General features: G+C 46.0%; 1 protein-coding gene across 4 annotated transcripts in view; it reads left to right on the forward strand.

The window, feature by feature from the left end:
- Positions 1 to 383: 383 nt before the first annotated feature.
- The window catches only part of Gatad2a (GATA zinc finger domain containing 2A), a 97,085-nt gene continuing 74,266 nt past the window's right edge, over positions 384 to 23,202 (forward strand). Inside the window, exon 1 of one of the 4 annotated variants that reach the window (XM_059244724.1) lies at positions 384 to 558. The gene's annotated coding sequence lies outside the window, so the exon portion shown is untranslated. Of the gene's footprint in view, positions 559 to 618; positions 712 to 23,202 lie in introns of those variants that run through there. The other 3 variants (XM_059244730.1, XM_059244727.1, XM_059244734.1) reach the window with 3 other exon arrangements.

The raw sequence follows: 23,202 nt of genomic DNA on the forward strand, positions 1-23,202 counted from the left end.
TTTGTCAGTCATTCTGCCCCGCCCCCTCGGGCCCGCCCCAGCCACCGGCGCAATCCTGAGGGCCAGCCGGCCAACGCGCTCATTGGCTGCTGGGAACTGTCTGTCCTGAGGCTGGCCACACCCTCTGTGGGGTGCGGATCCAGAGCGCCCCGGCCAGACTTCATTGGCCTGCGGCGCCGCCACTCGGAGAGACGTGCTTCAACCCGGAAGTGTGAGAGGCGAAATCTGCCTAGCAACCGGGGAAGCCGGGCTGTGAAGCGGGCAATTTCAGTGTGAGAAGGAGCGGCGAGACCGAGTCGCGGCTCCGAGCGCGCCGAAGCAGCTCCTTCCGCCCGGGGTCAGCGCCCCGGCTCGCGCACGCGCACCCTCGCTGCCTGAGCGCGCCCCGCGCCGCCCGCGCAGTCGGTCGGTCGGTCGTCCGTCGTCCTGTCTCCGCAGCCGCCTCAGGCGCCACCCGAGGGAGCCGTCGCCGTGGGACGCGACCGGACCGGACCCGAGCGTTCTGCCCGTGGCCGGCCCGGGGCCCAGCTGCCGATCCTGCGGAGCCCAGCAACTTCGGTGAGTGCGGGGCCGGCGCCGCTGCCGGGGTCCCCGGCTTCCGGTGCCCCGGGCTCCCCTGGCTTCCGCTTGGCCGGGCCGGTGCGTTTCCTTACCGGACTCTTTAGGCGACCCTGCATCCGAAGGCCCCCTGTGTCTGAGGACTCGTTCTCGGTAGGAACCCCGCGTCTGCGTGCCCTTTCCTGGGGTCCCCCGTTTGGGGACACCCTTCTTTTGGGGAACTTAATGTCTGAAGGTGCCCTTTCTCTGTAGGACTCGCCTCTCCGAGGGTGCTCCTCTGGAGAGCCCGAGCTTTTCCGGAGTCCCCCAGAAAGGGGAATCCTGCGTCTCCGAGTGTCCTCTTTGGGGACGCTGCCCCTCTGAGGAGAGCGAGCGCCTTTGTAAACTCAACTTTTCTGAGGCTCTAACCTGAGGACCCTTGTTTATCCCCCACCCCCGCGCTGTGAGCCCCACCTGTGAGGCAGAGCCCTTTTTACGTGAACTCTCAATTTTCTCGGGGAGTCTGAGACCTGGGTTCCCGAGGGGAGCCCCCATCGCCGAGTCCTTATCTCAGAGATACCCTGCCTCTTTGGGGGCGTGCAGTCGTTCTCGGAGGAACTCCCTTCTTTTCCAAGAGTCTCTGGCCTCAGTCCCCAGCTTCTGTAAAAAGTGGCTTTTTGTGTGATGAGCGCCCCCTCCCTTCCTTTCTGGGATTCCTTGCCTCCCTCAGGAAGGTTCCACTTCCCTTGGGAGACACTTACACGTTCTTTCGTCTATGGAGGATGTTTCTGAGATGACTCTGCCTCTCCGCGAACCCCCTCCCACAATTTTCTGAGGAGGTCGTTGTTTCTCTGAGCTGTTGTCCTGTTTTGTTTTTTTGTTTGTTTCTCTATATAATAGCCCTGGCTGTCGTGGAACTCGCTGTGTAGCCCAGGCTGGCCTGGAACAAAGATCCACTTGCCTCTGCCTCCGGAGTGCTAGGATTAAAGTCATGCGCCACCACGCCGGGCCTGTGTCCCATTTTTTGACAGATCGCCTCTCTGAAATTTCCTCCCCGCTTTTCCATCCCTACTTTGAGTGACTTCTTTCTTTTTCCAAGTTTCACCAAATGATCTGAAGTGCTTCTTGGAGGTTTTCCCCACTGTCTGAACTGTCCCTAATTTTTTTTTACAAGCCCTCTTTTTTTGGGATGCCCTCTTTTTTTGGGGGGATGGGGTGGTCTCACCATGTAGCTCTCATTGGTAGCCTTGAACCCATAGAGATTTGCCTGCAGAGACCCATGTGAGCTAGAATTAAAGGCTGATGTCATCATGCCTGGCCTCTCCACATTTTTAAGGTTTTTTTTTTTTTTTAGACTCAGTCTTGTTGCATTATAGCTTAGGTTGTCATTGAATTAAGATTTTCCAGTCATGCATAGTGGCGCACGCCTTTAATCCCAGCACTAAGGATGCAGAAGCAGGCGGTTCTCTGAGTTTGAGACCAGGCTGGTCTATAGAGCTAGTTCTGGGACAGCTAGGGCTACACAAAGAAACCCTGTCTCAAAAAAAAACTAAAAAATAAATCAATAAATAGAAGATTTTTCCAGTCTCAGCCTATTAAGCAAGTCCTGGGATTACATGCTATATGTTACCATTCAGGCATACTCTTTTTCTCATTTTTCTGGGTGATCTCTGTGTCCCCCTACTTCCTCCCTCCCCCTCTTTGTTTTTTTTGGGGGGGTGTTTGAGACAGGGTTTCTCTGTGTAGCCCTTGCTGTGCTGGAACTCACTCTGTAGACCAGGCTGGCCTCAAACTCAGAGATTGCCTGCCTCTGCCTCAGGAGCACTAAGATTAAAGGCGTGGACCACCACCACTTGGCCCTTCTTTCTTTACACAGGCTGGTCTGGAACTCACTCTGCACCCATGGTAATCACAAATTCATGGTCATCTTCCTGCCTCAGCCTCATGAATGATGGCATTATAGGTATGAGCCACTGTGCCTGGCCTTTGTTCCACTTTAGCTATGTTCCCTTTTCCTTATAAGAGACACAGTGGATTTCTCATTTTCCTGAGGGGTCCCGCAGCATAGCAGTTCCCTACCTGCTTGCTTGAGGTTTTTTCCCTTCTTGAGATTTCCTTTCTTAACCTCTGTGAGAGAGACTTATCGTTTAACCTTGGAGCTATCCAAGTCTCTATTGTGAAGGGAAAGACTTAGAAATGACTAAGAAAGACTTAGAAAACTAAACAAAGTTTAGTTTTTCTTGCCAGTCCTTTGGTTTGTTTCTCAGTCATCATTGTGTCTAAAACATGTATCCCAGGCTGCCCCTTGACTCCCCATTTATGTAGCCTATGCTGTCCTTGAATCATCTTGCTTAGGCTTTCCAGAGTGTTGGACTTTTTCATGACTTTTATCTCAGTTTTCAGAGGACTGAGACTTTTGTGACTAGAGGGAAAGTTAGGGGACCTATATGCAAAGAAATACAAAAAAAAAATAACAACCCCCCACCCCCATGGTTTTCTAAGTCCTGCAACTAGAGGGTGTTTTTTCTTTCTTTCTTTCTTTCTTTTTCTTTCTTTCTTTCTTTCTTTCTTTTCTTTTCTTTTCTTTTCTTTTCTTTTTTTTTTTTTTTTTTTTGAAACAAGGTCTCTATTATGTCTTCTTGGCTGGCCTGGAACTCGGAGATCTGCCTGCCTCTGACTTTTAAACACTGAGATTAAAGTCATGGCCTGCCGTGCCCAACTTTCTTTCTCTTAAGACAGGGTTTTTTCTGACCTCAAACTTTTGCCAGTCCTCCTGCCTCAGCCTCTTGGATGCTGGGATCACAGGTGTGCAGCACCACATGCTGCTCTGGTTATTAATTTTCCTGACCCCCTAGGCCAGTGTCAGAAGACTGGGCACTGAGAGACAAGACAGAAACAATGTCTCTCTATTATCACAAGGTCAAGCCTGTGGAAGGAACCCCCTTCCTGCCGTGACCCTTAGTCTTTTCTGCAGAGAGGACCTTCCCTTCCTGAGAGAAGAGAAGAAAGGGCTCCTTTGCTCTCTCAGGGTTTCCTGCTGCCTCGAGCCTTGATTCACCCCTTGATCAAAAGAGGAGACCCAGGTTGTGGCCTTGGTATGAAAGGACAGAAGCAGGAAATGGGTCATCCTAGATCTGGAGAAGGTGCAAGGGGGCAAGGGACAGAGGACTTCACTACATTTCTGTAAGTTTTAGGTGACTTTGGCCTGGCTCAAAGGAAGGTTTTCCATGGTGTTTACAAATCTCCTGTGTACTTTTTTAGTGGCCCACCCTGGATTCCAAGTTTACTGCAGTAGCTAATTTTATCTGCTTTGCTAAAGGTAGAGCTCTCAGGAGCCTAAGGAGATGAATGCTGGCATTGAGAGATGGTCCACAGGACAGAAATGAACTCAGCTGAAATCTGAGTAAGTTCTGCTTTGAGGCCACAGGCTACTTTCAGGCTGGGAACCCAGAGAGCTGGCCTGAGCAGAGAGCACTGAACGGGGTGAGCCCCTTGGCTTAGCATTTCAACAAGTTGTATACCACTAACTCAGCTCAACCTGTACTTCTCTTTCTAGTTTGACTTAATGCAGTCTCTCCCTGTTCATATCCCTCCGGGTCTTGCTTAATTTGAGTCCTTTGTGAAGACTCCTTGCCGAGGCTATAATTTGAGTTCTAAATCTGTCGGTGGACCATGTGGACGCGTTTCAACTCGAGCTATTTTCTTCTGTGGAGAAGCACTTGGAGAGTTTCCTGGGTCCTCAGCTCCTGGGATAGTCAAGTCCGGGCAGGAGGCTACTGCAGACCTGTTTTCTTTCTAAGGCTTCTTGCTGGTCATTTGTAGGCACTGCCCTCAGTGAAGAGGAGAGATGGTGAGGAGCTTGGGGGTTAGGGTGAGTGTCCTGGGAGGAGATGGACCTGCATATATTTATCACTTGGAAGGAAGTCCAGCTCAGATAGTGTTAAAAAAGAGGTAACTGGTGTTTCTTGTATCGTTTGTTACTGTAACAAAATGGCTGAGTCAGGCTACTTTATGAAGAAGTTTATTGAGTCTTGAGCTAGCATAGGGTGTTACATGGCAAGAGTCAGGAGCAGGCTGTTATTGTGTGTGTATGTGTATATAACTGTACATATGCACACATGTACTTTATTATTATTGTTATTATTATTATTATTCATTTTTCAAGACAAGGTTTCTCTGTGTAGCTCTTGCTGTCCTGGAACTTGCTCTGTAGAAGAGGCTGGCCTCAGACTCAGACATCCACTTGTTTCTGCTTCCTGAGTGCTGGGATTAAACCCATGTGCCACACTCAGCTTTTTTTAAAAAATATTTTATGTTTATATATATGTGCCTCAGTGTATGTATGTGTACCACATATGTGCATGAGAGCTGGAGGATATCAGAAAAGGGAATTGAATTCTCTGGAACTGTGGGCACTGGGAAATGAACCTGGGTTCTATGCAAGAGCAGTAAGTGCTCCCAACTGCTGAGCCATCTCCCCAGTTTTTCTCTTAAAAGGTCACCAGATTTAACCAAGGGAGCGTCACCCTAAGGATTAATTCTCTTTAATTCCAAAGCCACCCTCCATGTTGTTGATTGGACCCAGGTTCTCATGAATACTAAGCAAGTGCTTTTGCTGTTGAACTGCACTGAGCTGTATCTCCAGTCTTCAAATATTTTTTAAACATTAAAAAATTTTAATTTTATGTGTATGGGTGTTTTGCCTGCATGTAAGTCTGTATACCTCATCCATACAGTGTCAAAAGAGGGTGTTGAATTCCTGGAACTGGACTTACTGGTGGTTGTGAGTTACTTTGTAGGGCTGGGAATTGAACTTGGATCCTCTGGAAGAGCAGTTAGTGTTCTTTTTTTTTTTTTTTTTTTTTTTTTTTTTTTTTTTTGGTTTTTTGAGACAGGGTTTCTCTGTGTAGCTTTGCGCCTTTCCTGGATCTCACTTGGTAGTCCAGGCTGGCCTCGAACTCACAGAGATCCGCCTGGCTCTGCCTCCCGAGTGCTGGGACTAAAGGCGTGCGCCACCACCGCCCGGCCAGTTAGTGTTCTTAACTACTGAGCCATCTCTCCAGCCCCTATCCCCCCAATTTTTTTGTTTTAATTGTGAGACAGCATCTTGATAAGTTGCCTAGGCTGGCCTTGAACTCACTTTGTTGTTCAAGAAGGACTTGATCTTGGAATCCTTTTGTCTCAGCCTCTGGAGTAACTACTATTACAGGTTTGTACCACTAACGCCACACCAAAGGACTCGTGTCTAAGTAGCATATAGCCTGGTTAAATTTCCACCCTCTGTTTGGCAGAGGGACATGGTTTAGACAAGGTCTCCTGGAGCTTCTCGGGTATGCTTGCTATGTGACCAAGACTGGCCTCAAACTGCTGCTCCTCTTGCCTCCTATCTCCCCAGTGCTGAGACGACAGACCGATGCCACCCCACTTGGCTATAAACCTAAGGACAGCACGTTGTGGTTTCTGTGTGGAGGACACTTAAACCACACCCACACCATAGCAGAGATGACACCTCTTTTTAGGAGGCTTCCCTTTTTCATTCATTCTTTTTGGTTTTTTTGAGACAGGGTTTCTCTGTAGTTTTGGCGCCTGTCCTGGATCTCGATCTGTAGACCAGGCTGGCCTCACAGAGATCCGCCTGGCTCTACCTCAAGTGCTGGGACTAAGTGCGCCACTGCTGCCCAGCACTTTTTTGGCTTTTTTGAGATAGGGTTTTTGTGTGTAGCTCTGACTGTCCTGGAACTCACTCTGTAGTCCAGGCTGGCCTTGCACCAGAGATTCACTTTGCCTTTGCCTCCTGAGTGCTGGGATTAATTTTCAACACCACTACCACCTGGCTCCCTTTTTCCATTCCTTTTTTTTTTTCCTTTGAGACAAGGTTTCTCTGTGTAACAGCCCTAGCTGTCCTGATACTAGCTCTGTAGCTCAGGCTGGCCTCAAATTCACGGAGATCTGCCAGCTTCTGCCTCCCCAGTGCTAGGATTAAAGGTGTGTGCCACCATTGCCCGGCCTTTTCCCTTTTTTATTCTTTTTTTTTTTTTTTTTTCCAGAGCTGAGGACCGAACCCAGGGCTTTCTGCTTGCTAAGCAAGCGCTCTACCACTGAGCCAAATCCCAACCCCCTTTTTCATTCTTAAAGGAGATTTTTTTTCCCCCTAGTGGTGTGGCTTACCAGGTTATATCACAAAACCAGCATTGTTATAAATATTGGAACACACTGCTGTGAAGGTGATAACTCCTGCCAGAGGTGCTCAGTAAACTTGAGGGAATCAGTGAATCAGAGGTAATGGACTAGCTGGTTAGCACAGGTTGGTTATGATGCTCATGGTGTTAGGGCCCTAGCCTGGACTCTCAGATCAGAAGGGTCTTGGTACTCTGATAAGGCTAAATATCCTCAGAGAGAAACAAATGTTCGAAGTTTTTCACTTTTTCTGTGTTCTCTTACCAGATATGAGAAAGATTTGCTATGTGGCAGGCACTTGTATTTGCTTTGGCCTTGGCATCTCCCTCTGTTAAATGGGGTAATTTGTGAGTGAAGGGCAAGTACAGAGATGGGTAACTAATTAGACTGGAGGCAAAATAGAAGATGATAATGAACTTGAAGAATTATGGGAAGCCAAAAACTAGGTGAGCTACAATCTTAAAGGATCCTGTCCACATTTTGAAACAGTATAGGATGTGAAGCAGTTACATGGTGAGCTTCAGAACCTTGAAAAATGAACCTTTTTCATGGTAATGGATCAGATTTGGAAACAAAAGACCGGGAAAGTGACACACAAAGGCATTTGACTACACATAATAATGGTACTTTGAGAAGACCAGTGTGTGGCTTAGTGCCCACATGGAGATCAGAATTCACCTGAGCTCCGGGACCCAGGTTTAGAGTTGTGGAGGTGCTAACTCAGTTTCTGAGTCTGAGAGGAGTCTGGGGCAAGGTGGATTGGGAATGAGGGGGCAGGATACTTGCATCCCCACACCCACTCCCACTCTTTGGGATAGGTTTTTCTATGCAGCTGTGGCTGTACTGACTATGTAGCCCAGACTGGCCTCAGCCTCATGATCCTCTAACTTAGGAACCTCCTGCCTCCTAAGGGCTGCTAGTACAGGCATGTGCCTCCATGCCCACATAGGATATTCTATTTTTTTTAGTGGTTTTTTTTTCTTAGTAATTAGTGAAAGCCCTATAATCACTGTGGGTGAATAGTGTGGCAACAGATGGATAAAACCCAGGGGGAAAATAATGGGTGAAAATCTGAGCCAGGCCCTCCCATGTTGGAAAAAAGTCAGAGTCTTTTATAGCCTGGGCTGGCTTTAAACTGTATACTTACCCCAGAATGGCCTTCATTACTGATCCTCCTGCCTCTGCTTCCTTAGTGCTAGGATTATAGACGTGTACCAGTGTGCTTAGTGACTTTGGCCTTTTTTGTTTGGAGGCAGCGTCTCACATAAAATTAGGATTGTCTGTCTGTTTGTCATCTATCTATGTAAACAGGTAGAAATCTGTAGACCTGGCCAGCCTTGAATCTATAATCATGCAGGGATTAAAGGTTATGTTACCATGCCCACCAATCTTAGACTCTGAAATAGTTTTTGGTTTGTATATGTGTATATACATTAAATTAATTAGTTTGTTTGTTTGAGACAGGGTTCCTCACTGGTCACAGTAGGGCAGGCTTGGTTGGCCAGGGAGCTCCAGCGAGTGTTGGGATTACAGGGTATTTTTACCTGGGTTCTGGGGCTAGAAGTCAGGTTCTTATGTTTGCCAGGCATGCACGTTGTGTTTTTGAGACAGGGACTTACTGTGTCACCCAGGTTGCAATCAAACGTGACAATCCTGCTTTAGCCTCCTAGTGCTGGAATTATAGGCATGAGCCACTGTGCAAGCTAGTATTTATTTATTTATTTGTTTTTTTTTTTTGAGACAAGGTTTCTCTGTGTAGCCCTGGCAATCCTGGTACTAGTTCTGTAGACCAGGCTGGGCTCCCGAACTCAGAGATCTACGTCCCTCTAAAGGCATCCCTCTAAAGGGTCCCACCACCACCTGGCTATTTTTATTTATTTAATTAAAAAAATTACATTTTTTTACTTATTTGTGTGTATGTATGTATATATGTATATGCATATGCAAAATAAGCAATTTAAGAGATTTACTCACCCCCTGAAATTCCACTGTCTCTTGAGCCACAGATGTTGCTTGTGGATGGTGGCGCCTCTACTATGTCTGTTTATCTAACAGGAAAATCTTTGAACTTTTTTTGAAGGATCTTTACAGCAATAAAAAGCCTTTTGTAGTTAGAAATGTATTGATCTAAGTACATTAATCCAGCATAATGTAATGTGGTTATCAGTCGGTGGGTATTGCTGAAACGCATGTGGGTCTAAACACTGCCTGGCTGAGGAAGTGTTGATTTATGTAACTGAAATAGCCAGGGAAGTCAGGGTTTCCTTCCTGCTGGAGACAGCACTGGGGGCATTTGGTCCCTGTGGGATGTTGAGGATAAGAAATAAGCAGTCTCTTTGGGAACTGGGAAATAACTACTGTATAGGGTGGTTCCATCTAAATGAATGGAAGTGTTATTTGTAATGCCCAGTGCTCTGCCTTGCTTCTGTTTGCAACACCACCCTTTGTGTATAGTATGTACCACTGAGTGGATAAATTCCCATAAACTGGCCTGTAAAGGGTACGTGAGTACTTAAGGAAGAGTTCTAGCCGGGCACGTGGTAAATACCAATAATTCTAACATTTGGGCGGCTGATTCGGGAGTGGGGGTGGGTTGTAAGTTTTCAGTCCAGCCTAGACAACATAGTGAGACTTCTCACTCCCTACTCCCTCACAAAAAAGAGCTCTGCTTATGGCAGGTTATCCTGTGTTGCCATCAGTAAGGTAATTTACTTATTTATTTAAGTTACATCCATTTATTTATTGTGAGAAGGCATATGGTCAGAGGACAACTTTTCCAGTGGCTTCTCCCCTTCTACCATGTGGGTCCCAGGGATTAACCTCACGTTGTCAAGTGAATAAAGTTTTTATTTATTATTGTGGTTCTGAGGTTGAGAACCTAGGCTCTCAGTCTCACTAGGCAAGTACTCTTATATTGAACTACATCTCCAGTACCATTTAAAATATTATTATTATATTGCTTGATTGGTTGATACAGGGTCTCACTGTATAGCTTTAGCTGGCCTCTACTTCTGGAGTGAGATATGCTGCTGGATGTAGTACCACACACATCTTTAATCACAGCACTCAGGAGACAAAGGCAGGTATATCTCTGAGTTAGAGGCCTGCCTGGTCTATGGAGTGAGTTCTAGGATAGCCATGGCTGAAGAAAGAGACCCTGTCTCCAAGAAAAGAAAAAGGTGTATGCTACCACACCTGGCCTGGCTGCTGCTATTATTATTAGTAGTAACAGCGGTATTGTGGTGCTGGGGATCAAATCTTTGCTTTGTGAATATTTATTAATTATTTAAAATAAGTTTTATGTGTATGGGTTGTATTAATTAGGGTTCTCTAGAGTAACAGAATTTATAGAATGAATCTCTCTCAATATATAGGGAAAGGGGGGTTATTGGAATGATTGATAGGCTGCAGTCCAGGTAATCCAACAGTGGCAGGCTGTGAACAGAAAGAATCCAATAGTTGTTTAGTCTCCAAGCCTGGATGTCTCAGCTGCTCTTCAGTATATGCTGGAGTCTTGAAGAAGTAGGTTCCAATGCCAGTGAAGGAATGGATGTGTCAGCAAGTTGAGGGCAAGCAGACAAACAGCCAAAGTTTCCTTCTTCTATGTCCTATTAGACTTCCAGCAGAAGGTGTGGCCCAGATTAAAGGTGTGTCTTCTCACCTCAAGATCCAGATCAAAGCATGTGTCTGATGTCTCAAAGGTTCGGACTAGAAGTGGGTTCAACCACTTCAAACCAAGCAAAAAAATTTCTCACAAGTGTGCCCTTCATTTCTGGATTGTAGTTCATTCCAGATGTAGTCAAGTTGACAACCAAAAATTACATTGGGTGTTTGGCTTATATGCATGTCAGTGTACCGCATGTATCCTAGTACCCAAGCAAGTCAGAAGGGGGCTTAGGATCCCGTACTGGAGTTACAGATGGTTGTGAGCTGCTATGTGGGTGCTAGGAATTGAATCCAGGCTTCTGTAAGAGTAGCCAATGCTTTTTTTTTAATTAAGAAATTTTTTATTCATTTGACATAACAACCACAGATGCCCCCTCATCCCTCCCTCTGCCCCCCCAAACTCCCCCCTCCCCAGTTCACCCCCCATCCCCTCCTCTGAAAAGATATAGCCTGGCACATTCAGCTGAGGTAGTTTCAAGCCCCTCCCCCTGCAATCAAGGCTGTGCAAGGTGTCCCATCATAGGCAATGGGCTCCAGAAAGCCAGTTCATGCACCAGGGATAGATCCTATTCCCACTGTCAAGGGACCCCTCAAACAGACCAAGCTACACAACTGTCTTGCCCATGCAGAGGGCCTAGTCCAGTCCCATGCAGGCTTCACAGCTGTCGGTACAAATTTCATGAGTTCCCACTGGCTTGGTTTGATTGTCTCTGTAGGTTTCCCCATCATGTTCTTGATGTCCTTGTTCTTAGAATTCCTCTTCCCTCTCTTCGACTGGACTTCTGGAGCGGGGTGGGCCTAGTGCTTAGCCATGGCTCTCTGCTTCTGTTTCCATCAGTTACTGGATGAATAGCCAATGCTCTTTAACCATTGAGCCATCAATCCCAGTTCCATAAATGCCTTAAACTTTTTTACATTTATTTATTTATTTGTTTGTATATGTGAATGGGTGTTTAGTACATGCCATGGCACATGTGTGGAGGTCAGAAGATGACTTTCAGGAGTCAGTCCTTTTCTGCCTCATGGGCCCAGGGGATTGAGCTCAGATCATTAGGCCTGGGCAGCAAGTAACTTTACCCATTGAGCCATCTTGCCATCCCTTCCTGTTTTTAAAAAACAATTTAGTGCTGAGCGGTGGTGGTACAAGCCTTTAATCCTAGCACTCAGGAGGCAGGGGCAGGCAGATCTATGAGGCCAGCTTGGTCTACCAAGCAAGTTCCAGGACAGCCAGAGCTACACATAGAAACCCTGTCTCAGAAAACAACAACAATAACAAAAAAGAAAAAAGAAAAAAAAAAAAAAAGAAAAAGAAAGAAAGAAGGAAAGAAAGAAATTAGGGCTAAAGATGTAACTCAATTGGTAGAGGACTACAGAGCATGCACAAAGCCCAGAATACTTCCTGCATCAGTATGACGGATGTAGGAAGATCAGGGGTTGTTGGCTACATAGGAAGTTTGATACATGAGATACACAAGCAAATACATAACTTAGTTTAAATTTAAACATTTGAAGTGTGAAGTTAACTGGTTGATGTAATTGCCCAAGCCAGCAAAACATAGTGTTTGCTTGCCTGAAGTGAGTGCTGGGTGTCACTGGTCTGGAATTTAGCAGAATGTGGTGGCTCTCACTGAGCTGCCAGCCCATCTGCAGACAAGGAGACAAGCATGAACACCATGGGCTTTCCTGGAGGACACCCCTTGGTGCTGCAGCCAGTCTCTTTGGGAGCCTGAGTGTCTATTTCTGGGAGGTTTTGAAGTGAAACTTCACTGCCCATCTAACTTCCTCACCTAGCTTCTGTTTCCTTCCTGGAGACAGAGACCAGGAGGCTCTGTGGCATTTGTGAGGTTTATGATGGCTGTTGGCAGTAGTTGATCCATGGCAACAGAGAGCAGAATGCCCAGCTTTTAGTCTCTGGAAACACACCATGTGTTTCTGGAGTCCTGTGGCATTCCCTCATGGCAGAGGTATTATACAGAAGGTAATAGCTAGCAAAACCCTTCCCAACTTGAAGCTTTTCTTTTTTCTTTTCCTTTTTTTTTTTTTTTTTTTTTTTGGTGTGGTGCTGTGTATGGAAACAAGACACCTGCTCATGTTTGGCAAGCCCTGAGACGTACAGCTACTTTCTTACCTGTACCTCCCCACCTGCTTTAATTAATTTTTTTGAGACAGGGTCTTGCTATGTTACCCAGGCTGCCTGGGGCACCATCTTTCTGTCTCCCTGTTTTGGCTATAGGGTTAGAAGATCTTCCTTTGTAGCCCAGATTGGTCTTCAAACCCTATGCTTAAAGAATCTCCCTACTGTGTGTTCTCAAGTAGCCATGACTGCAGGACTACCTGGTTTTGGTTTTTGTTTTAGTAGGTTTTTTTTTTTTTTTTTTCCCTCCTGAGGGTCTTGCTGTGTAGCCTAGGCCAGCTTGGAATTCAGGGATCCTTGAGCACTGCTGGAATGACAGGTGTGTACCACTGTTCCTGGCTGGCATTAAATTCCCACAGTACTCCTCTCTCACTCATACAGTTCTGGGATTATAGTAGGCACCATCCTATTGGATTCAAATAAAAAATTTAGGGCTGGAGATATGGCCTAGTGCTTAAGACTGCTTGCTGCTCTTCCAGAGGATTCAAGCAACCACCTGTTAACTACAGCTTCAGGGGATCCAACGCCCTCTTCTGGCCTCCTTGGGTATCTGCATACATGGGACAGACAGATGTATAAATAGAAATCTTTTTTAAAAAAAATTAAGCTGGGTTTGGTACTGTACATCTTTATTCCTGGTACTTGAGAAGCAGAGGCAGGTTGATCTCTGTGAGTCTGAGGCAAGTCTGTTCTACAGAATAAACCCAAAAGTATTTAAAAAAAAATTATTAACAAATTCTGAGCCAGGCGGTGGTGGCACTCGCCTTTAATCCCAGCACTCGGGAGGCAGAGGCAGGCGGATCTCTGTGAGTTCGAGGCCAGTCTGGTCTACAGAGCGAGTTCCAGGACAGTTGCAAAGCTACACAGAGAAACCCTGTCTCAAGAAGAAAAAAAAAAAAAAAAAAATTCTGAGCTGCGTGGTGGCGGTGCATGCCTCTTGGGAAACAGAAGCAGGCGGATCTCTGTGAGTTCTAGGACAGCCAGGGCTACACAGAGAAACCCTGTCTTGAAAAACCCAAAAAAGAGAAAGAAAAAGAAAAAAACAATTAAGAAATTCTAACAAGGACTGGAGAGATGGCTCAGCAGTTAAAAGCACTAACTGCTCTTACGGAGGACCTGGGTTCAATTCCCAGTAACTACATGGCAGCTCATAAGATCTGATACCCTCAAGCTAGGACACCCTCACACTTACATACATGCAGGCAAAACACCAATGCACATAAAATAAAAATAAATAAATAAATAATTTAAAAAATTCAGACAAGGAAGATAGACTTTTTTTTTTCTTTTTTTTTTTTTTTTTTTGCACAGGATCTCTGATATCTCAGACTGACCACAAACTCACCATGGAGTCCTGGGTGACCTTGAACTTCCAATCCTCCTGTCTGTATCTTCTTAGTGCTGGGATGATAGGCATGCATTCCTCAGCCAGTTTATGTGCTCTTATAGAACCCAAGGCTTTGTGCATGCTAGTTGCTGATTGCATGGGGAAAGTGAGAGTTCCAGTAGCTGGCTGACTGCTGTCATGCATTATAATGTTAGGAGTGCATGGGTTCCCTTTGCCCTTGTATCTTCCTCTTATAGTGGACTAGGAAGGTGCCATTTTGACATTACTGTACGGGAGTGAGGCTGGAAGTCTCAGGCTTGATGGTAATCCACTCAGGTCAGTGATTGGACAGGTGTTTTCCTTAACTATGGGTTGTGTGTCAGGGCTGCAGGCAGAGAGAGGGTGAGTTCTCATTTAGGGAACAATAGGGTGTGAGGGGAGTAGGAAGAGGGCTCTAAAGGAGAGTTCCTGATAGTCTGTTTTTTTCTTTGCACCCAAATACTGACTTGGGAGATGGAGAGATAGACCCAGATTGGAAGTAGCTGTGGACAAGTAGTGCCACCGTGCTAGTGATTAGCTTCCACCTCTGGGCTTCTACTGCCCTTGAGAAGTGGAAACTTGCTTCGTTCTTATTCCCTCTCTTCCTGAGAACTCTGTTCACACTCTTAGTTCTTGTGCCCCAATTTGAGCACAGGAAACCAGTTCATGCTCTCCTTTTTTTTTTTTTTTTTAAATCATAAAGTTCTTTGTGAGAGGGTCTGGCTGCTGTACCTACAAACTCATGGGGAGGGTGGCCAACTGGAGCATTTATCCGCTTGTGCTGTCACCAGGTGACCTTCAGGGATATGTTTTGGAGGGGCTGCCAGGGAGGTGTGGGGAGAATCAAGAAGCAGACATAGCAGTGCCGCTTTTGGTTTAGCAGTTGTGGAGTTGGTTCCTTCTGGGATGGAACTCAGGTCATCACTTTACCTGTGGAGGCTGTCCTGTTTTTTTGCTGTATGAATGGACCGTTGGAGGCCATGCTTGCAGCACAAATCTTGTAGCACTCCTCCCCTGCAGACTTGAACTTGAGTGTGGGTAGTGCCATCTGCTACCCTGGGACCAAGGATAGGTACCTAATTATAAGTGGACTAGTTGGCCAGGCGGTAGTAGTGCACACCTTTAATCCCAGCACTCGGGAGGCAGAGGCAGGCAATCTCTGTGAGTTTGAGGCCAGCCTGGTCTACAGAGTGAGTTCTAGGACAGGCACCAAGCTACACAGAGAAACCCTGTCTCAAAAAACAAACAAACAAACAAAAAGTGGCCTAGTCTTTGATACTGTGTCCTCACCTGTGGTGTAGGTATTGAGTACACAGAGGCACTCCATTAAGGCAGCTGTTACAGAGCTAGCACAGCTGTCTACTTAAGGTTGGACAGGTTAAAGCTTCCCAGGAACAAGCTAGTCCATTGTTGTATGACAAAAACTTTTCCTGGGGGGATGCACACACATGTCCACTCACCCCGGATAGAGAGCACACGGCACACCAAAGTATGAACACCATCAAAGTTCAACTTGGTGAACCAAAGAGTTTTATTGGGGTTACTTACATAAGAAATGACTCAAAGACAGCTGCATCACCAAAGCCCACCCCAGCAGGGGTGACAGCTTACAAAGCTGGGAGCATGGAGCACACTGCACAGTTTTCAGGCAGTTGAACAGGTTGACCAGTGACATTTCCAGGTGTCTTAGTTGGTCTAAACTTTTTCCAGGCAGCTGGGATAGTTCCTGCTTCTGCCAGGCAAGCAGGTCTGGTCTCTAGTCTTTGCAGCTTAGTTCTGCTTACTCTGGCAGGGAGGGGCCTCGTGAATCTGGTCAGTTTCAGGGACTACCTTCCTGCTTAACGAGCTTCCTTTTGGGATGGAATGTTTAAATCTCAGAGGAGAAGGGAGGGAAGAGGAGTGGACAGCAGGGGAGGGGAGTAGAGGGAAGGGGTGGAGTAGAGGGAAGGGGAGAGTAGAGGGGAGGGGAGGGGAACATACACAATGTCTGTGCTGGGCCCCAGGCCCGATACTTGGGATATGGACTTGCAGAGTCTACTGAAGGGTAACAGGGTGGATGGGGAAGAAGCTCATACCTTGTTGCATGGCCGTATGTGTCCTTGAGAAGACCTGACTTCAAGAGTCAGGGTATCACTAACCTTACTTGCTGAGGGTCAGGGATGGGGCTGGATCAAGAAGAACAGAGAATGCTGCAGCAAGGAGTGTCTATGCAGTAAAGAGATTGGAATTCCTTTTTTTTTTTTTTTTTTTTTTGAGACAGGATTTCTCTGTTTGTGTAATAGCCTTGGCTGTCCTAGAACTCACTTTGTAGACCAGGCTGGCCTCGAAATCACAGTGATCCCCTGCCTCTGTCTCCCAAGGGCTGGGATTAAAGACGTGCACCACCACGCCCAGCTAGAGTTTGGGTGTTCTAAGGGAGAGAGTGTAGGTGCAGTGGAGACCCTGTGTTGTCCCTTGACCTGATTTCCTTTGAACTCAACATTCTAGCATAGAAAAGCAAAGCCCAAAGTTGGTTTCAAACACAGAAAGTCTGAAATGTGCCCAAGTGTGATCCAGCATTGAGCACAAGGGGAACCAGATGTGGTAGCCTATGCCTGCAAGCCATCCACTAGGGCTGAAGCTGGAGATCAGTGTCAGTTCCATGACCACCTTACTTGGGCACCAGACTGCGACCCTGTCCCTAAAATAAATAAATAAACAGGGAGTCGAATTATATAGATTAAATTTAGTCCTGTCATCTAGACTCCTTGTAAGGATCTGAAATCTGTTAAGATTTATCCTGGCATGCTTCTAGACTTTCTTGGGGGTGGGAGTTGAGGCAGGCAGGGTCTTATTCAGTATCCTAAGCTAGCCTGGAATTCATGCTACCAACACCCAGAGATTTAGGCTTTATATTTAACCCTTTAAATGCCTCTGTTGGGTGGTTATCTTTCTTTCTTTTCCTTTTTTTTTTCCCCTTTGACATAAGGTCAGACTGTGGAGCCAGAGTTTGCCTCAGATTTGTAACTCTCCTGCTTCTACTTCAGCCTTCTGAGTTCTTAGATTGTACACATGTGCCACCATACCCAGTGAGGGTTGACTTTTGACATAACATGAGATTGTCTCCCCTCCCCTCAAAGTGCTGGGAATGGAATCTAGGGTCTAGCACATATTTAGCAAGCACTCTACCTCTGAGCTGGAACCCAGTGCTCATTTTACTTGTTGGAATCACCAAGTTCAAGACTGGCCTTGAACTCCCCTCTTTACCTTAGGCAGTTCTCGAACTTGGAGTACTTCTGCCTCAGCCACAGAAGTAGTTGGGATTCTCAGCCTCTGCCAGCAGGCCTGGCTTAAGTGAAGTCTTCCTGTTCTCATGCTATAGTGTGGGGCTGCTTTGCATGTAAGGAGGCATGGCTGTGTGCTGTGAAGGAGAAAATAAAGTGGAAAGAGCCCCTGTCTCTGTGTAGGGCAGGGCTTCTCATCCTAGAAGGGAAGCCCTGGGGAGGGTACATCTTCTCTCTTCTGGGTAAGGAGTGGGATGTGAACTGTAAATCACACGTAGACACAAAAGGAATATTGCTTGCCCAATAGTGATACATGCAGCCAAGGACAGCAGGAGATGTGCTTCCTGGTTGCAGCAAGACTTCAGAGCAGTTACTACTTAACCCTTTAGGGCACTGAGGTTGCTGGGAATCCTGTGGGAGCAAGGACAGCATCAGAGTCACCTGGAGACTTAAAAGCATGTTCTGGAGGCACAGGATGAGCGTAGGTGGACTTGGAATTCCATACTGTCAGGAGTGGGACATGGTGGTTGGCAACATGTAGAGCAACAGACTGGTATTGGGTTTTGATGAGTGGGTTTCTTCCCCCCCCCCTTTTTAATTAGAAAACAACTTATTATTGTGTATGTGTAAGTACATGTTGTGTGAGCCTGTGCCATGACTTTCATGTGGCGGTCGGAGGACAACTTCATGCAGTGGGTTCTCTTCTTTTCATCTTTACATGGCTTCTGGGGATTGAACTCAGGTCACCAGGCTTGTGTGGCAAGCATTGGTACCCACTGAGCCACCTGGGCAGTTCTAGTACTTTTTTTTTTTTGTCTTGTTTTTGTTTTTCAAGATAGGGTTTCTCTGTGTAACAGCCCTGGCTGCCCTGGAACTCTGTAGACCAACTTGAATTCTCAGAGATAGATCTGTCTGCCTCTGCTTAGTACTGGGATTAAAGGGTGTGCCACCATACCCAGCCTCTAGTGTTTTTTTTTTTTTTTCTTTTCTTTTTTAAGAATAAGTTAGAGCTGGGTGTTGGTGGCACATGCCTTTAATCACAGCACTTACTTGGGAGGCAGAGGCAGGTGAATCTCAGTGAGTTTAAGGCCAGCCTCGTCTACAAAGTGAGTTCCAGGACAGCCAGGACTGTTACACAGAGAAACCCTGTCTTGAAATCCAAAAAAGAAAAAAAAAAAAAAAAGAATAAGTTAGAAAAAATAAAAACAAAATAGAAGAAGCTTGAAAGCTGGGCAGTGGTGGCGCACGCCTTTAATCCCAGCACTTGGGAGGCAGAGGCAGGTGGATCTCTGTGAGTTTGAGGCCAGCCTGGTCTACAAAGCAAGTTCCAGGACAGCCAGGACTGTTAACATAGAGAAACTCTGTCTTGAAAAACCAAAAAAAAAAAAAAAAAAAAAAAAAAAGAAAGAAAGAAAGAAAGAAAGCTTGGTACAATTTATTATTTTCTTCTGTGTTGCCCAGAATCAAAGCTAGGTTTTGTGTATTCTAGGCCAGTGTTCTACCACAGAGGCTTCATCCTCGTCCCCGTGTACTTTCATTTTCTTTTGTTTTGTGAGAAAGGGTCTTTCTGTATCCCAAGCTGGCTTCAGGTTTTTTTCTTTCTTTCTTTTTTTTTTTTTTTTTTTTTTTTTTTTTGGCTTTTTGAGCTTGTCCTGGAACTCTGTAGATCAGGCTGGTCTTGAACTCACAGAGATCCACCTAGCTCTGCCTCCTGAGTGCTGGGATTAAAGGCGTGCGCCACCACCACCCAGCCTGCTGGCTTCAGTTTTAAGCAGTCCTCCTTCCTCTGCCTCCTAAGTGCTGGGGAATCATGCCTGCATCACCACACTTGCCTTGTTTATTCCTGTAAAGATTTTCTGAAGAAACAAATAGGGGCCTTGCACCACTGTTTGATAATAGTAATCTCAAAGTGGTCAAAACCTACAGTCATTGCTGCTTTGCTTGTGAACCTACATGGACACTTCATTATATGCAGATTTTTGTTTTTGTTTTTGGGATAGGGTCTTACTGTAACTTAGGCTGTCCTCGAACTTGCAATGATCCCCCTGCCTCAGCTTTCCAGGTTCTAGGGTTAGGTCTAGGGTTAGGTCTGAAGAGATGGTTCAGTATTTAAGAATACTTACTTACTGGTGGGGTTGGAGAGGTGGCTCAGTAGTTAAGAACACTGACTGTTCTTCCAGAGGACCTGGGTTCAGTTCCCAGTACCCACATGGCAGTTTCTGTAACTGCAGTTCCAGGGGATGTGACACCATCATACAAACATATACATGCAGGCAAAACAAAACAAAACAAAACAAAAAAACAAAATTAAAAAAAAATACTTAACTGCTTTTCCAGTATCCACATGGTGGCTTACAACCATCTGTAACTGCAGTTCAGGGGATCCCATTACTGTCTTAGTCAGGGTTTCTGTTGCTATGATGAAACACCATGACCAAAGCAAGCAGGGGAGGAAAGGGTTTTTTTGGCTTACACTTCCACATCACTGTTCATCATCTAAGGAAATCAGGACAGGAACTCAAATAGCGAAGGAACCTGGGACAAGAGCTGACGTAGAGGCCATGGAGGAGTACTGCTTATTGGCTTGCTCCCCACAGCTTGTTCAGCCTGCTTTTTTAAAAAAATAGAACCCAGGACCACCAGCCCGGGGTGGACCCACCTGCAATGGGCTGAGCCCTCCCTATTAGTAAGTAATTAAGAAAATGCACTAGAAACTTGCCTAGCCCAATCTTATGGAGGCTTGTTCTCAATTTGAGTTCCCCTCCATTCAGATGAACCTAGCTTGTGTTGAGTTGACCTAAAACTAGCCAGCACATACACCTTCTTTTGACTTCTGCACATGTGATGGACTTCTGTACATGCCCACAAATACTCATACATAATAAATAAAAATACATGAAAAGTTCCAAGGTTATATCTATGAGATACTATATCCAGTTGGTTTCAGACTCTTGAGTTTATTTATCTGTGGTGCTGGGATTGGACTCACTGAGTTTCATATGCTACTCTCAGACTCCTGAGTTTAAATGATCTTCCCGCCTCTTGAACAGCTGGTTCTGCAGCCATGTGCTGTCATGTCCAGATACCAACCCCACTTTTATTGTCTTGGTTCTGGGAATAGAACCCAATTCTTCATCTATGCCAAGCATGAGTTCTACTCTATTAATGAGCAATACCACCAGCCTGGCCCTGCCACTAGTATTTTCTTTAAACATTTATTTATTTTGTACACACACACACACACACACACACACACACACACAAAATTACAGGAGTCAATTTTCTCCCACCATGTGGGGTCCCAGGGATTGAACTCAGGTTGTTAGGCTTGGCAGTAAGCATCTTTACCTAATGAGCTTGAAGCTGGCCTTTTCATCCCCCTTTTCCAATTATTATGTTATAGTTCAATCCAGCCTGCTGCTCTGCTGTTCTGGATGCCTGGAATGCTTTCTATAATTCATCTGTTAGGAGCTTCCTCAAATATCTCATCGTCAGAGAGGGGCTTAGTTCTTCCTCTGTGACTCAACCTGCTGGTCTTTCCTCTTTCTTCCTTCTCTTCTTTTCCCCTCTCTTTCCTTCATACTGGGGTGTATCATACTGCATGCCTTGGTCCTGGAAATCAGACTAGGGTGGTGAGACAATGAGGAAAGAACAGACACATATACAGAGAAGTTGGGATCAGGTGGACTGTGCTTGCTCTGATCTATGGCAACTACTATACTACAACCTGGCACCTGAGGGTGTTTATTATTATGTGTAGCACAGGAGGAGGAGTGAGCTAGCCTGGGTAGGAGGTTCTATAGGGGAGCAGTCTCCTGTAGTGTCCTGGAGGAGGAAGCTGTGCTTACTAGTTTTTGTACAACTGCCAACTTTTGAACTGGGATCAGAGGAAGGATTTGCAATGCCTCTGAACCTCACCCCAGGAAAAGGCTTTGCCAATTCCCATGTGTCCACACATTGGGTCCTTGACTCGGCTAGGCCCATGCAAACAATACACAGTCACCCAGGACTTCATCCACTCTCTACACAGTCACCCAGGACTTCATCCACTCCCTACACAGTCACCCAGGACTTCATCCACTCTCTACACAGTCACCCAGGACTTCATCCACTCCCTACACAGTCACCCAGGACTTCATCCACTCCCTACACAGTCACCCAGGACTTCATCCACTCCCTACACAGTCACCCAGGACTTCATCCACTCCCTACACAGTCACCCAGGACTTCATCCACTCTCTACACAGTCACCCAGGACTTCATCCACTCCCTACACAGTCACCCAGGACTTCATCCACTCTCTACACAGTCACCCAGGACTTCATCCACTCCCTACACAGTCACTCAGGACTTCATCCACTCTCTACACAGTCACCCAGGACTTCATCTACTCTACACAGTTACCCAGGACTTCATCCACTCTTTACACTTTCACCCAGGGCTTCCTACACTGGGGATAGAACCCAGGACATCCACATGATAAGAAAGCCCTCTAGAACTAACCTAGCTTTAGCTTTCTGCTTTACTTTGAAACAGGGTCTGTCTAAATGCCAGACTTTGTGAAAAGAAATTTCTTGGGGGACCTGACACTGTTTAAGTTACCCAAGTTGGCCTTGAACTCACTTTGTAGCTCAGGGTGCCTCAAGCCTCTCTGGTAGCAGGATGATGGGCATGTGTCCCTAGGTCAGATGGCTCTTTTTTTTTTTTTTTTTTTTTTTTGGTTTTTCAAGACAGGGTTTCTCTGTAGCTTTGCGCCTTTCCTGGGACTCACTTGGTAGCCCAGGCTGGCCTCGAACTCACAGAGATCCGCCTGGCTCTGCCTCCCGAGTGCTGGGATCAAAGGCGTGCGCCACCACCGCCCGGCGGCTCTTTTTTTTTTTTTTTTTTTTTTTAAATACTGCTGGGAACATAATCTAGGGCCTCTAGCTTGCTAGTCACTGGCTTATTTCTTGAACTGCAGCTGAGTCCAGCTGAGTCTCCCCCTTCTCTCTTCCTCATTTTAGTTTTTTGAGACTGGATCTCCTGTGACTCAAATTAGCCATGAGCTCCTGATCCTTCTGCTCTGCTTCCTGAGTGCTGGATGACAGATGTGCACTTGATTCTTAGGAATGCATTCTGTAAACTGGGGTCGTTCTGTCTTTCTGTGAGCTTGTAGAGTATGTTTCTGCTGGCCTCTCACCTGTGAAGCTCTTGGGACCCTTGTTCTCCTAGTTCTTGGTAGGAATGCATTTTAAGTTTTGTTCACCAGAAACTTGAAAGGAACTTTCGAACTGAAAAGTGTAGTGTTGCCGGGCATGGTGGCGTACACTTTTAGTCCCAGCACTTGAGAGGCAGAGGCAGGTGGATGAGTTTGAGGCCAAACCAAATCAAAACAACAACAAAAAAAAAAAAAAAAAAAAAAAAGAAAAAAGAAAAATTAAAGTGCATGGGCCAGCCCCAGCTTTTGCTATAAAAGGAGACATGAACATGGAGTTTAGCCCCCAAGGTTTTTTTCTTCTTCTCCCCTTCAGTACCTTCATTGTGTAGGAACAGGCTCAGATGTTAGTTTATTTAATAGTGTATTTAAAAGATAATTAGACTATTTTTACAGTGGTTGGGATATAAGGAGGGCCTGGCTATTATTAGCAAAGTTTTTTTTTTTTTTTTTAACTTTTCTTTCTCTCTGCTCTTCCCTGGGGTTCTGGCATGCTGGGCAAGGGTTCCACTGTTGAGCTACAGCTCCTGTTAGAGAAGTGTTTCGAAAGCGTTTCACTAACAGTTTGTTCGTAGAGCAGAGAGAGCAGAGGAAAACATGGCTGTTAATTAGGGTGTCTGCAGATGGACAGTGGAGTGAGTAGGTGATTGCCTCGTGTTTCTTAAGAGCCTGCCCAAAGCACCAGGGCAGAGAGATTTCCATCCAAGCAGCTAAGTCAAAAAGGGACCCCCAAAGGGCCTGCATCTACCATTACTTCATCATTTGTTCCCCTGGCTCTGCTGCTGTCACAGAAGGAAACCTTTTGGTGTTTTACCTTTGCTTTCCACTCAATACTTTCTCAGCTGAAGCAGCCTACCTGTCACCA

The sequence above is a fragment of the Peromyscus eremicus genome, chromosome 17 (assembly GCF_949786415.1).
Source record: "Peromyscus eremicus chromosome 17, PerEre_H2_v1, whole genome shotgun sequence".
Lineage (NCBI taxonomy): Eukaryota > Metazoa > Chordata > Mammalia > Rodentia > Cricetidae > Peromyscus > Peromyscus eremicus.